Source organism: Pieris rapae, chromosome 2 (genome assembly GCF_905147795.1).
Source record: "Pieris rapae chromosome 2, ilPieRapa1.1, whole genome shotgun sequence".
NCBI lineage: Eukaryota > Metazoa > Arthropoda > Insecta > Lepidoptera > Pieridae > Pieris > Pieris rapae.
Genome location: NC_059510.1, coordinates 152,478 through 167,804, shown reverse-complemented (window position 1 = coordinate 167,804; position 15,327 = coordinate 152,478). Strand labels below are relative to the sequence as shown.

At 33.7% G+C, this 15,327-nt stretch overlaps 1 non-coding gene across 1 annotated transcript; it reads right to left on the bottom strand.

The window, feature by feature from the left end:
• Positions 1–377: 377 nt before the first annotated feature.
• Positions 378–450, bottom strand: Trnav-aac. Its single transcript has one exon. It is a non-coding gene; the product is annotated as a tRNA-Val (tRNA).
• Positions 451–15,327: the final 14,877 nt, after the last annotated feature.

Here is a 15,327-nt window from a genome sequence, read left to right as displayed (position 1 = left end):
TGAAATGGCCCCGTCCTGGGACATTGATTATAATAACTTTAGAAACGTCTCACCCGAACATTTATCTGCTTTGCAAAATTAACGCCGCTGTGTTTCAAACCGCACCCTTCTTGTGTTGTTTGTTGTTCAATCTATGACTTGTATGAGATAGATTGGAATAAGAATGGAGGAAGAAATGGGTACAGGGAATACTTTTAATTTACTAGTTTACTCGAAGCGTCCAATTCCCTGAAATGGATTGATATATTGTGTAAGGAAATGTGAAGGTAGATAAGTAAATAGAAATTACATTTTATTGTGGAACTTTTTGCCGTAATCTTTTGTTATTATTTTTATAATTGACAATTCAAATTTAAAATAATAAAAAAGTATAAATATGTTTCCGCCCGGGATCGAACCGGGGGCCTTCTGCGTGTTAGGCAGATGTGATAACCGCTACACCACGGAAACTATATTAACGATAATGAAAAATAAACTTGTTACGAATTAAGTGAAAGTAAAGTAGATAACTGGCATAATTTCCACGTGTTAACCAACGGCTCTGATTAATAATGAACCGTTGCGTTATTTATAGATTCTCATATCAAAATCACAGAATAGTAAGATACGGCAATAATTTCTTGTAAAAATATTAAAACAATGTTTTATAGTTTATTATAATTATATTATATAATTAGCAATTTCGCATTTAGCACCGAACAGAATGCAAAAATGAAATGATCAAAACAATCCTTTAATAACTAGAGTGAAGTCAACTTCTTGGAAGCTTAACCCTCATCTCGGCACATCATAAAAGGAGCATCGAGCCGACCTGACGCTCGTTAAGACCAATTAACTGCTATCTCACGGGGAGGTGCTCTAATGATGACGTACGACTCCTCTTATCTAATCACTTCAATTTCATGTTGGGACCATTATTGGTTTTACATGCATTATAGTTCTGTTGCAATTTATTTTTCATTAAATACTCTTTTTAAAACCAAGACGGTCACGTTTATGAATGCGTTCGTCTAAGTTCGCGGCCCTCGAAGATCGAGCAAAATTAAAAATAAATGACTCAGAAAAATACACGAGTCCAGGCTTTGATTAAATTAAGAGGAAAATACCTCTACCTCTTCGAAGGGAGAGAATAATCGTTTTCTTTTTATTATAAAGCTGTTTTTAACGTCAACGGCTTTCTTCGTAAATAAGTCGATTTGCATGAATTTACTTCTTCACGGCCCGATGAGTTTTAGTTATATTTTAATAACGCCTGAACTCTAAGAGAAACGCTTCATTTGCATTCGGAGTCGTGTATATCATGACCGAACAAAAACACATAGTTTGGTGAAATAATTAGAGGTTGCGACAATTTATGACGCGACACGTAATTCTAAACTTGGCCATGTGTTGGTCAATTCAAAGTTCAGTTACGATAACCCTAAATTGCGGCAGTAAAACTGACTCGTTAACGGTTAATTAGAGACGGGGTCCAATAGATCGCAATTTATAATAGATTGTACGCAAAATTGCGCGTCCCGCGTGGTCACTATCGGATCGGATGACTGATAAAGGAGTGGCCACCCTTGCCGCGGGCCAATATTGCCCCCAAGAGGACACTTTCTTAGAGGACGATTGTAGAATACAGCCAATTGTGGCCTGTGCACGGATTACTTACATGAATAGAATAGATACTTCTGCTCTCATACCATTCTTATCAGGACTTTATAAACCGGTTTTTTTTCTAAAATTTCGCAAAATCAAGAATCATGACGAACGTAATGACGAATATAGGTACTTTAAATTTCCAAACGGTTCGTTTATCTCACTTAAATCCGGCATTAATTACGTATAATATAAGAATTCAATTCAAATTTAAAAGTAATAAATACGTAGATATAAGAGAATTGGCTTAATTACAAGAACGTCTCCACACATTCCCCTATTCATAGGCCAGTGGTATCACACCCGAGCCGTGTTCCAATAAATCACTGATCAAATCGTACACACAATTTGCGTCTCGGTCACTCAGACCCCGCAGACTGAGATACGGTTACAAGGATATGGTTTAAGATTCATTAAGAACCGAAAGCAATTAAGTGTGTTTCTATTATATCAAGTTATTTATTGATTGGAATGATTAATTTAGCTGCCTCTTCTTTATTGAAGAGTACGGGACTTAATGAAAAATCTCTGCTGTAATGCAAACAATATATATGAAAACAATATAGTTAAACTATGCAATTGAAATGTACCTAAACTCTGGCCACACATGACACATAGGTCCAGTGAACGACAATTATAATGAAACTCATTAATTTAGCACTTGGATAAAGCAATAAATACGGCGGCAGCAACAACGGGCGTCAGGGCGCGGCGCTGCGACAGCTATAAATCCCTACAACACTTTCAAAATATCAAATGTAAATTTAACTACCTAATACGGCCCGGAGTATGCTTTAAAGCGATGTTTATTTCAGAGTTCAGTGTTGTTTTTATGTCATTGTAGACAAATAAAAACGTCTACTAGTTACGAATTATGAATTGCTCATGGAATAGAGGCCATAGACTAAGCTGGCTTTGTTTCTTTTTCTTTCACAACTGTTTTTATTTTGCACTTAGTATCTACTAATATTTACTGAAAAACCTGCCTCTACTTATTTAATAAAGTTATATATGTTATATCTTACATGTTACTTGTTGGCTTTTCTAAAATGTCAATAATGGTAAACATAAATGTTATATAAAAATTAAAAATACACACATTAAAAACATTCAAACCAAACTAACATTCATTAAAATACATGGAAACTTCATTTTTTTCAAATTTTACTCGTAATTTATTGCTAATTGTTAAAAATTACAAAACTAACTATGCTTTTTAGTTTGATTTCACAAAACATGCAATTTACCATCAACACCAGAGACGACGAACTTGAAAATTCATAGTTGCCGTAAAATTTAGACTGATCCTATTTTAACAATTCTGAAATCTACTCGACAAGAAGTAAATAAACTCTTTTAGATGAAGCTGAGCGTCGTAGGCTTACCGCAGCACAATAAAAGTGCAGTTAACGTCTCGTGTCACGTCTGCGACGTATTTAATCTGTGCGGAGTGTCTCTGAGGTGGTGCATCGCAGGCAGTTTGCTTGATATAATGCACGCCGCGGCGTTATTGCTGCAACCTACTTATTTATAATTGTTACTGCCTCCCACTATGCTCCCTGCCACCCTCCACCAAGTCCACTTGAACTACAGGGACATATTATCGAAAAAATAAAAGAAAAAATGTCACCTGACTACTGTTGGTTAAACTGATAAACAACCTTTCTTTGTCTTATTTGTAACCAAAAAGTTAACTTAATTTAGAAATACAAATGTTTCATATATATTCCGATTACTCTAAAATCTCAATACAAATTAGATTTAAAATATTTAAATAGTTATAATAGCTTCTTGAGCTTATTACTGTCCCTGTGCAGCGGTCGTAAGCTCTCACAGGCCAAGTGAAGATGGCGTGGTGAGGTCGGCACGGGTAATTTAGTTTTCTTCCATGGTGCTCGCTAATGCGTCTCTTATTGTAGTTAACATTGTAGACATGAATCAGGAGCTTTGTGTATGAGCAAGGCTATTAAAATAAATAGTCTACGTAATTGAAAGCTCTATTCAACCTGGCGCCACACAGTTACTACAATTCAAATAATTCTTTTATAAAATAATTACTTACCTAACTCTTACTCATTCTTTCTGTATGTTCTACGAATGATTTGAATGCCTAAGTTCTAGTTGCAGGTTTTTTTTATAGAAATGAATAAATTAAAATTAAAACAATAAAAGTAAATTTGCCAAAGTCAGAGAGCTGTACATAATGTGCCACCGCATTAGAGCTGCGGGGAACCGATTAATTTTATTGCCTCGGCTAATTCTATCAAAGAGACTTCCGTTTTAATAGCGCACAACAAAATAAGACCCTTAAAAACTAATGTTCAGCCTTAAGTCCACAAATACCTCTTTGTGGCTTCGAACGCTCGGCTCTTGTCTCAAACCTGCCTCTACAATTTCTTACTCGATTAGCATCATAACCTATTTTGAACCTTCTCGCGAAGGCTGCAGATGCTACTGTCGCTTAGCTCCCGAAGGCGAAGTGAGACGCCGAACAGATTAAAAAGTTGGGAGTCGGTCGCGCGATGTCATTGTAAGTAGAAAATGAGTAAAATAAGGCAATACATTTTAATTAGGAGGAAGGGAGCCCTTTATTCCTTACGCGATAACTCGCTCGTCCTCTATTAATTGAATTTCATGTTTAATTAACGCCAACCACCGCCAGATAATCCAGCGATCGCGATCCTTGCGCCTCGATTGAACTTAAATTTCAGAGTTTTTGACTATGCTTATCTCACTGAGACCTCCCGAAATGTTTACGCAGCGTGATCCTTTGGGAGGTTTTAATCGGAATCCTTTTGGTTTGCTTTCGTTTTCGTTTATTTTAATAATTAACGAGTTTCATTGTTACGACGACGCCTTGGAAGATGTAATTAACATTAGTACTTAATGTACTGCGACTATCTCTAACTTTTTATATAGGAGTATTGCTGCCGTAGTTTAACAAAAATTCGTCATCTAGTAGGTATATATTGGAGTAGTAGTAGGTATAGAAGTGTAAAATATATTTGGAAGCACCAATTTAAATTAAATATAAAGTAAATACCGAGAGTAAGTTTGGCAAGTAAAATTGAAAGCAATAACCAAGTAAAGTTAAATGTGGTAAGCTGATCTCCCGCGCCATCCCGCTTGATTGCCTTCAAGATTAAAAACTTTGCGCACCTTGCTTTATGGCAGGGATCGCGAACAGATTTTTGCTTAATGCAGGGGCAAAATTAAGGAAAAGTAACTGGCTGAATTAAAATTTGTTTTAACGTAGTTTAGAAGTATTTCAGTCTTCCAACCAGTCTTCTAACATCTAATTATTATACCTATAAACAAAAGAGTTGTCGTTGACTTACTTATATTATTATTACGCGCACTTCCATAACCGGTAGTTGGTAATGTTGATATTAAATATCTTGCATCATAACTTTATTACAAGCAGTATGTACCTGCGTAAAATTTAATGATTTGTTTACTCAGCGACTGCTCCAGAACACTTATTGATTCATTGAAACGTCAGATCCACTTCTAAACAGCTCCAGTGACATTTACGAGCAATCGAGGAGGAAGTAATTAAAAATGCTGTAAAATATTTTAATAGTCAACCAAATAAATCAGCGGACAGCGACGGCTCTAATATGTCAAACGATGGGACGCAGACGTTTTTACTTGATGAACAACTAATCAAACTCTTAATTTATGTCGCCACCTTGCTACTAGCGGCACGCGTAGCAGATTACACTTAGTTTAGTTGCTTTGAAGGTTTTATATTCTAATTAAGAATAATTCGAAATTTTGTAAAGTTTAAACGCTAGCCTTTAAATACCTATTGATTATTAATTAATACAATACTTTGTATTAATCAGCAAACTTCTCTACAGATAAAGCAGCTAAGACAATATATTATTATGTTGTATATATGTATACGTATTCTATTTGCAGATTTGCCTATAATTTGTAGTGAGTGTGGGGTCCAAAGAATACTTAATATTGATTCAGCTTTGAGTGATTTCCGAAAGTAACAAATAATTTTAAAACCTGATAATTACCGTGTTTATTTAAACTAAAATATTGTGAAGAAAAATCGCTCTTAATTGATAAAACATAAGTGTGACATTTGGGTGAAAGTAAGTTTTATTGCAATTTTATTGAGCAGTTAAGTTTTACACAGTTGATGACTTGATGAATAACGTTTTGTGTTTGTTTCTTATCACACGTCACAATGCTCTTTTATGTTAAAATTTAAGATAAAACAATTCGGTTTAAATTTCTCATGCTCAATGAGTACTTTGTATTTTGTTCTCACTTTTTGTCGTCTATTTTTCATGTAGGTATGTATGTGCCGCACATGCTCACATTTTCGAATCTACTCATTATCATGAAATGCTAAGATCATTATAACATATCGTGTTATGAAACACTAAGTGCACTTAAGTTAATTATGAGAAATGAGAAATGATCAAGTGAATGACATTGCGCGATTAGCCAATAAGAGCGAGGGGATTTTTTGTTTCTGTTTGTTTCTTGTTTGCGGCGAATTATTCATCCCTAATCCTTTGCTTATCCGAGGGATTAACACAACAAGGGAGGTGGTTTCTTCGGCATTTTTCAAGAAACGATATCGGGAACAAAGGCTGACGACACCATGTATTCGAAATAAATGGGATATTTATTTATTATTGCCAAAAGTACCTTCATATTTTTTTTGTGAATCAAGGCAATTTGACATACGGTATGGAAAATATCGGCCATGTTGGCCTTTAGTTGCCATCCAATTTTACAACGCCTTTTTTAGTAGATGATATTTTGTTAAGACACATTGTTTAGGACCGCATATCGACTATCAATTGCTGAAATTGGAAATTGAATCAAATTAATATTCTATAGTAATGGAAATCGTGGACTTCCTACTTTAGAGGCAATATTTCAAGCGGTCACAATAAAAGAAGAGGCAATTAGTAATGTTTTGTTTACGAGGAGTTGTGTCACGCTTTCATTTCTCACTGATAATCTTCTCCGCTAATCGTTCAGCTTCAAACTTTTGTCACAAAAAACACCGAAGAATGCTCAGACATTTCATTGTTTTGCGGATGAATTGATAAAATGGTGACAGCTACGCAATTCACAAAATATAATTTTAAGCTTTTTATTTCCTAAAATCAAGAATTAACATTTGCTTCATTCCATGAGAAATTCTAGAGTTACAAGTGGATTCCTGTCTTTGACCATCTATACGTTAAGCATAAGAGAACGGGTAAAATTAGATTAAGGTAGGCATTATTTGACTTTAGTGTAGTGTTATGTTATTCGGAAGCATAGTTGGTTCAAGTTTCAGTATAAATCATAGTGAAACAAACAGTAGGTGAGTTTTCGGGGCGCGGTGAGACCCCACGTCTTAATATTCAATTGCTATCTGTTATGAGTTCTATCTCTTTCATACTCGACCTCACTTACGTCAGGATATTGTTTTACTTAAATGTAATATTATCCTTGTAATATGTTAGCCAGCTTTAAACTCTTGTCTTGTCGGAATGTATCAAACTATTTCTTTGCTCAAATAAAATAAGACAGAAGGTGGTTGAGCATATACGACACTAACACTTCCGTCTTAGCGGGTCGAGCTAATCTCCTGGTTATTGTCCAAGTTCCAAGTTACCGTTACAACTTTGACTGTTACCACCGACCCCATTAACCACTGATTACTACTTAGATCTCCTATAGCCGGAAGGTGAACTACTGAGAAAGTCGGAAACTCTTAAAATACCCTCATATAATGATTTTAAATACTATTTAGCTACATACATAGTATAATCGTCTAAAGATAATTTAGTAAGTTATCAAGTTGACAGTAATACATTAATTTGAGATTCATACGATTTTGAACTTTAGCAAATATCGACATTAAAAGTTAGGTACGATCAAAACAAGCAGACAATGGCGAGTGAAGTTATAATGACGTCGGCGGAAGTATCGTAATGACTAGTACCTTTCGCCCCACCAATTGATTAGCCCCCGCAGTTGGGGAGACAATGCTCTACATAATGTGACTACCAACAAATGATCGCCAACTTTATGCTAAATTATGAGGCTTGTAGACGAGGTACCATTGTTCCATGGCGCAATCAGAGAAAACACGATGTCGATCGTCAATGTATGGAGAAATTTCTTAGTTTGATAGACTTAATAAAAAACATTTTGATCGAATGACACGTGTGGTTATGGCAACTTTAATTAAGTCATATAGGTCATAATTATGTTTTTCCTATTATATATAATAATAATCTTTATTTTCTCAGAAAAACTTCAAACATAAACAAGTAACAGTTATTTTACTATTATAATAGGTTGCAACATTAACCGAAACTATTATAAGGAAACTACATGGGTATGTGTGTGTGCACGTGTATGTATTACTTATTACTTAATTTTTAATTTATTAAACATTTCACTATTATATTATAAATTATTACCTATATTATTTATTGTGACAGGAAATATTCTACATATATATTGTAGTCTTATGAGTTTCGATTGTAACCTGTAAGTAACACTGTAACGATCTCAGCTAGACATTACTTCTTCAAAAACCGCCTGAGGCTGGGACAATACTGGACTCAGAAGGGTGTTGTAACAACGAGTGTTCGTAGGACCATATGGTGCTTTCCACTCTAGCATTCGGCACAAGTATAATTACGATGAATATAAATTAAATTGATAGGATTAACTGTATTTCTTATGTAAGTATATTTTGAAGCACTAGTATAGTATAGATGTCTAATGTGGATGTCTGTATATAAAAATATATGTATTTGAAATTAAATTTAAATTTAAAATCCATTTCCTGTTTTGTAAAGTGAAATCGAAGCCTGGAATAGTTTAACCAGTAACACGGAGAGTTGGACAGTTAAAAAGCTTGGAACGTGTAGCGAAAACCGCACTAAGTTTTATGTCTTTTTGTTCAGCTCGCTGTTAAACCAACAAGGCCTACGAGTGTGGTTGCATTGCGCTTAAATGCACTTGGGAGTGTGGACATAATAAACAGATAATTGGTGTTCTCATCAAAGAAGGAATTTTCTTCAAAAAGTATCAATTCTTAAGAAAATTACTCACTAGGCTCGCGTTTTGATTTAAATAACATTATAATAACATTTGATTTAAATAACAACAATTAAACAAACTGCAAAACATGTCTAGCGCATACTCATATGGATCTTGGATTTATTTACAAGATACATTTCAATACCTATAACGATATAAAATTGAAAAGTATTTATAATAGAGTGAACAATTCCCGTCGAGCCCTCTCCAGAAATAGCCAGCATACATTCTTGGGATTACTTACCTGAGTGTTCAGGGGATTGAATCAATATCTTCAGTTAACTAACTTTATCCTAAGATCCCGGGATCACGAGATCGGATGCCGTATCGAGGTTACACAGTGGGCGATTTATTTAAATTTTATTGATATTTAATTGTGGAGGTGAAAGAATAAACAATTTGTAAAGATCATAAAGTCTAGGTAAACGCATATAACCCAGTGTAAAGTCCAAAATAATATATTTGCTATTAAGAGTATTTAAGTTAAGATTTAATGTTATAAAAAAACGAGTATTGTAATTTTGGATTTAGAGGAAATTGTTTTGAAATCAACCATTGTGAGTTATTTATTTGAACCAGTTAAAAATGACAGAAATATAAACCGTATATAATATGAATAAGCCGAAATAGCCGAGTGTGCGAGAAGATTAGATCCCCTGGCGCCGCGGGCAGTATCGCTGATACATAACTTGTATTGATTAAAAATATTTAACATACTTGCATAGGAATTAGTACTGATGTGATTTTCTCAGAATTTCATCGCCTGTTCTTACATGCACGGACGCGTTTTATTTTCTGAACTTATCTTGTAATGAAATATCTTCGTTATGAAAATGGTTGAGCTTCATTTTGTTTCACATGTTGAAATAATAAAGTTGCTAAATATTGTTTCGAATTATTTGTAAACATTTGGATCTTTTCAAATCGGCACCTGTTTATTTTTATAACAAAATTCTATATCTATTTGAAACATAATAATAATAAAATTGTTTGTTTTCTAAACCCATATGGATAGAAGCTTTTTAGGGAAAAAGGCAAAGTTAAGCAAACACTCTTCATAAATATTTAGTTGAGTGGTCGCGACCCACCATTCGCTTTCGACGTATGTTCGTCCTTAAGGATACAGCAATACGTCTATTTGCTGAAAGTTCATGCACCATTAGAGCTCTACCTTGCCTCTGTTTATCTGTATCATTACTTGAGTCAAGCTCTGATACTTTGGCTATTCGCGTCAAATACGGCATATGATTTGCAGATGTAATATTGAATACTAGACAAATAAGTAATAAAACAGTTCTTAAATCATTTGTATTAAATTTGATAAGTAACTTTATCCTTCTTATTTTAAAACAGCTTAAAAACATTACCAAAATGTTCTATTAAGAAATAGATAATTAGTATAATGTGAGTTGGAAAATCTTGGTCGTATCGTGAGTTGTCCCCAAGTATTATGAATAATGCGATATTGTAGCGGAGTGGGTCGGAGTAAACACGGCGTTATTTATGTAACGACTGTTGTTGCAGGTGGTTAAGTGATTCTCGTGAAACACGAACTTTTGTTTTTTCCTCAGAATGGAAATTGTATCGCCAATACCTCCTTCGTGGCTATAGCGTCTCTTCTGTCTTTTTGGCTCTTCTTTCTATTTTCTCTTTCTTTTCTAAATATATTTACCCCACAGCTAAAGCTTAATTCACATCCATCATCAAACACACTCTGTAAACTTATTTAATTAATTATTTGACTTAACGGGACTCAATAAAAAATATTTTTATAAAAACTTGAAGTGTGAAATAAGAGATTTTAGTCTATCCACCTGGCCTAGATTTCAAGACCAGACTGCTACTCAAGAACCTATTTTCTTCCAAAATGTGTTTTCAGTGTCAATGAAATAAATTTTAAATGAGATTTCACCAATAATCAATAAGATTTTTTTTTATTCTGGTGGTTCAAGTTAGCATTCAATTGCGTTGTTACGAAAAAAATAAAGTTTTAATTTCAATGGTCCCTGTGTAATCAGATTAAATTCAATAGTTACATTTCCATTGTAATATGTATTTATTTATCATTTTGACGTTATTATTTTTAAATAATTTAAAAGAGTTGATTAATAAACTTGTACGTTTTCATAATATTTTAAGCGATCTAAACAGGTATTTTTGGTGGAAAAAATATTACTAAGAAACTCCTTAAACGAATAACAATAATAATGAATGTCCATTGTCACTTGCAACAGTATATTTAGTTTTTATTTTATTTATTTTTACAAGTAAATGTCAAAATATATAATATTGATTAAAAGGTGTTTTATTTGAAACTAACAGGAACAGTTATAAAAATTTAATGATTTTCTATATAGACTAATTTAACATGTGTGCATAGGTACTACAGCATCTATGTTTCTGATATAGTTTTTTTTAAACTTTTCTATATACGAAAATAGCCCGAGAGTATTTTTGATACTCTCTATTTTTAAATGCCCAATTTTTTCAATACTTTTAATCTCTTTTAATAATGAAATTTAAGGGATAATTCTTTATACATTCATTTATTTCTCAATACTAGTTCTTCTAATACTTAAAATTTATGTAGTGTATAAATATACTTACTTGGAAAGATAAATAAATGAAGGCATATCAGTATCTGCAACTCGGGTGGTACTGGCCGTCCCCGCTAATTATTTGCATAGAAGTTTGACACACTTCTTTTAATTATTGTATACGGGTCTTGCGAATCCTTTAGAAACCTTTTAGATAAGCTTAAGTCCGATCCTCTATAATTTTCGCCACGACAAAAGTTCTATACGAAAAATTAACTTACAATCACTCTTTAAAATTTAACTTAAACTACCCAGGTTAATTCTGAAACCTAATTTGAGTACTCTTATTAATTTATCTGGTGACTTCTGTGTTCAGGTAATGACTTATTCAAATTTAGTTTTCATTTCTAAATCTGTTTTAGAATATTTAGTCTGTGGATTAGATGAAAGACACATTTGCAAAGCAGCCATTAGAGTTTCTAGTTTATGGTATTTACCGGCGATAATAACGCGGCAGGTGCGCCCAGCTTGCCGGAACCGGCTGGGCCGCGCTTTATGGCCGGGCAGACACCAGCATGTTGCCGGCCCCAGGATGGGTTATGTAATGTAAATACTAATATATAAACTACTTCTTTATTGGTGCATTATTGGCTCGATATCCGTTACGAAATATATTCTGCGTCCGTAGAATTATTTACTTAGCGATGTTAATTAAAATTTTGAAACATTTAATATTATGAATTGTAACTGGAAAGTTTGCATTCAAAGTTGGAATGACAAAAAATAAAGTCAACGAGATTGTCTCCAATCTTGTCCAGGGATGATCTCATTCAAAGTTGGCTAGAGCAAGGTGTTAAAGGGATTTATAAAGGCGATAAATCCGGCGGTGGATTGAAGTGGAAAGTTGGCAAATTGCACATTTACAATTCGTCTCATACGCGCCCCTCTAACTGATATTTATGGGCCGGACCTGACGCAGCCGCAGCCTTCCACGACTTCTGTCTGGTACAGAGGACTTACAACTTCTCCTTCATGTGACTTTTATTCGGCAATTGTGTAGAATATTCATTCAAACTTTAATATTCCCTATATGTAGCCTATGCCTTGCCCACCTTGAAGTGGTCCAACTGAACATGTTAATGAATTTGAGATCTCTATTAGATGTTATTAGGCCATCCATATACCTAGAACGTTTTCTTATTTCCTTTCTGAAAAAATCTGGTATTATTCATTTGGCTTCATTTTCGGAAGCCTTAACCATAATACATCTTAAAATTTATAATCACGTACCGATTGAGAAAGAAACTAGTGCTGCGAACAGCGTTCACGACTCATTAGGGTCCCGGCCGTTTGAGAAATGTGCGCTACACTAAAATAGACATTATGTAAAGTGCCACAATTATGGCGGTGACTTGAGAAAAATTCGCGCTTTCATACTTAGGGTTGTCGAACCACATACGGTTGAGACATCATTAAGCCGTCTGTCGTTGCGTTATTGGGACATTTTCAATTACAAAAAAGTACACTTTTTTATGTTAAAAAGGCAATGAATATTTACGTAATCTAATTAAATATTTGTTTTTGTATCAAACATATATTTTGAAAAATACAACATATTTATGTTACGAATATAGGATTTTTAAACTTTTACCAGCAACCCTAGCGACTACGACATATCGAAGCCATTAAGCCATGCGTATTGCACCCCTGCCATTACGCACAATAAATAATAAGTAATGAGTGGCAACCCTGCGTGCTCGCGAAGGTAAGACGTCACTTAGCGTTAGAATTAACATAAATAATAACCTCGTTTCTCACCCGACTCCGCTTCGCCGAGATATTGCGTCATTTGCCCTGCCCTTTATAGCCGCACAACACTTAACTCACAATAAAAAAGTATATTATAAATTCTTGTGTTGTAGTCTGGGAGTCACGACTGTTTTCGTAATGTCTAAACCATATTCAATGCTAGGCATTTTCGTCTAATCAAATTGACCTCATCACCAAAACACTCGTGATAATCTTTAATCTCATTATTTGTTTAGTATTCCAAATTGTTTGAAATAATAAAACAGTAAATGACAAATATTTTTTGCAATATTGACATAAATTTGTTAATAAATAACAGACACACAGTCAGAAAATAAGAAATAATAGTTCGACTCTTATACTAAACAGCGATTTTTCGCACTCCCTTTTTTCAGAAGGAGGTGATTTGCATCACAATTGTCTGCCCCCGACACGATTCGGTTCATGTTTTTAATTTTAACAAATAATGTTTCACAAGAAACGCATCTGCATCGGTGGGCCCAGAATGGGGTGGTTTTGGCTGAGCCTTGTCGTCGAGTTGTATCTTTACTATCGCAAGGCAACCAGTGTGCCAAGCGCAGCCATTGTTATTTAACTTAAGTAATTTAGAAAATCTAAAATATTTTAATGCATCTAAAGTACAGCAGTAAAATAGTAAGTAGATCAATGTTAATTTTTCTTACATGTCATCAAATTACCTACTGAATGTTATAATTATAACATCAGAAAATCAAGAATAAAGTTAAAAAGTGTAAATCCTACTTGAGCCATTTAAAAAGTCTTAATTCAAGGATTTATTCTCGAAATTGGCCAAACGCCCGTTTTTTTAATTCTTTAATAGGTATTATTCAAGTTTATTGCGTATTAAATATTGTATATTTGACAACTATAGCATTTTTATGAGGTTCGGCGTATTTACACGTTTGTGTTCTCGGCCGCACTTTTTTGGGCTACAATTGTGTATTTCGTTGATAAAGTTTATATGCACCTTTTTATAGATTATTCTAAATTCTACTGTTTATTCAATCTTACCATATTCTTAAATTATAACTATATTATAAATTATTACTATACTAATGGCGATTATTTAAATAATATAACAACTATGTATTTGTTATTTATTATAAATATAATTTCCAAAAGAGTAACATAGTAATGACAAAATTGGATTTGAAACTTTGTCAAAGACACAATTTCGCTTATAAGTTGCTCCACTCACGTGAGCGGTTCTGTGTTATCCTGGGGATCGTTATAAATCAAAATACGTTGTTCCTTATAAACATATTTCGTGTTCGTGTCGTGTCCTTTTTTAATTCGCATCCCACTTGCTTAACGTATCCTGGTACCAGCTGGTGAAGTTACTTTCGATATAACAAGATATTTATTACTTATTAATAATAAAAGCGATAATAATAAAACCGACTTTACCGTTTAGGGTGACCTAAAGTAAACAAGTTAGTAAATGCTTTTAAATATTAATGAAAACTTTAAGAACGCAAGATCAAAACGTATTATTCTATTCTCTCAGAGGACAGTGACGTCTATGTAGTTCAAAAATCTATCATCAGAAAGCTTTCTAATTAAATTATGATAAATGTTGTAAAGGAAAGAAAGAAAGGGTTAATTTCAATCAATAGACGGATACAAATCAAAAGGAAACTGTAACAAAACTACTATCACATACTGGCTTAATTGAGACTAAATAAAATTACTTGTTATAAAAAGGATAAGTTTAAAATCAGATTATTATACAATCAATAATTGAATGGAACTAACAAAGAAAACATTAACGTTTAGCTATTTGGCAAGTTCAAAGTGCCGGCCGGCGTAACCCTTTCTTTAAGTTGTATTAAATTCAATTTAACATTGAACTCCTTGGAAATGCTGAGGCGGCGACAGGTTGGATCGACTGACTTGACCTCAAGGGTCCGAATCTGAATTATTTCCCTTAATTATACGCAACAAACTTAACACGTGCCCCGATCGTGTCCACACTAAGCTACCACCGAGGGAAAATAAAAATTTACTGAATTTCGACTCCATTCAGGTATCAAAGTTTTCTCAAACAGCATAATTCTTAAAGATAATTGTTTCATTATTTATCTCTTATAAATTGTGCTACTATCAATGTGTTTTTTTTGTGTATCATGTTTCTAGTACTTATTGGATTATATAAATTAATTACGAAAAACTTTTATTTAAAGATTTAAAATGGTTCATGTAAAGCCGAAATAAAGTGTGCTTATATGTACAAAGT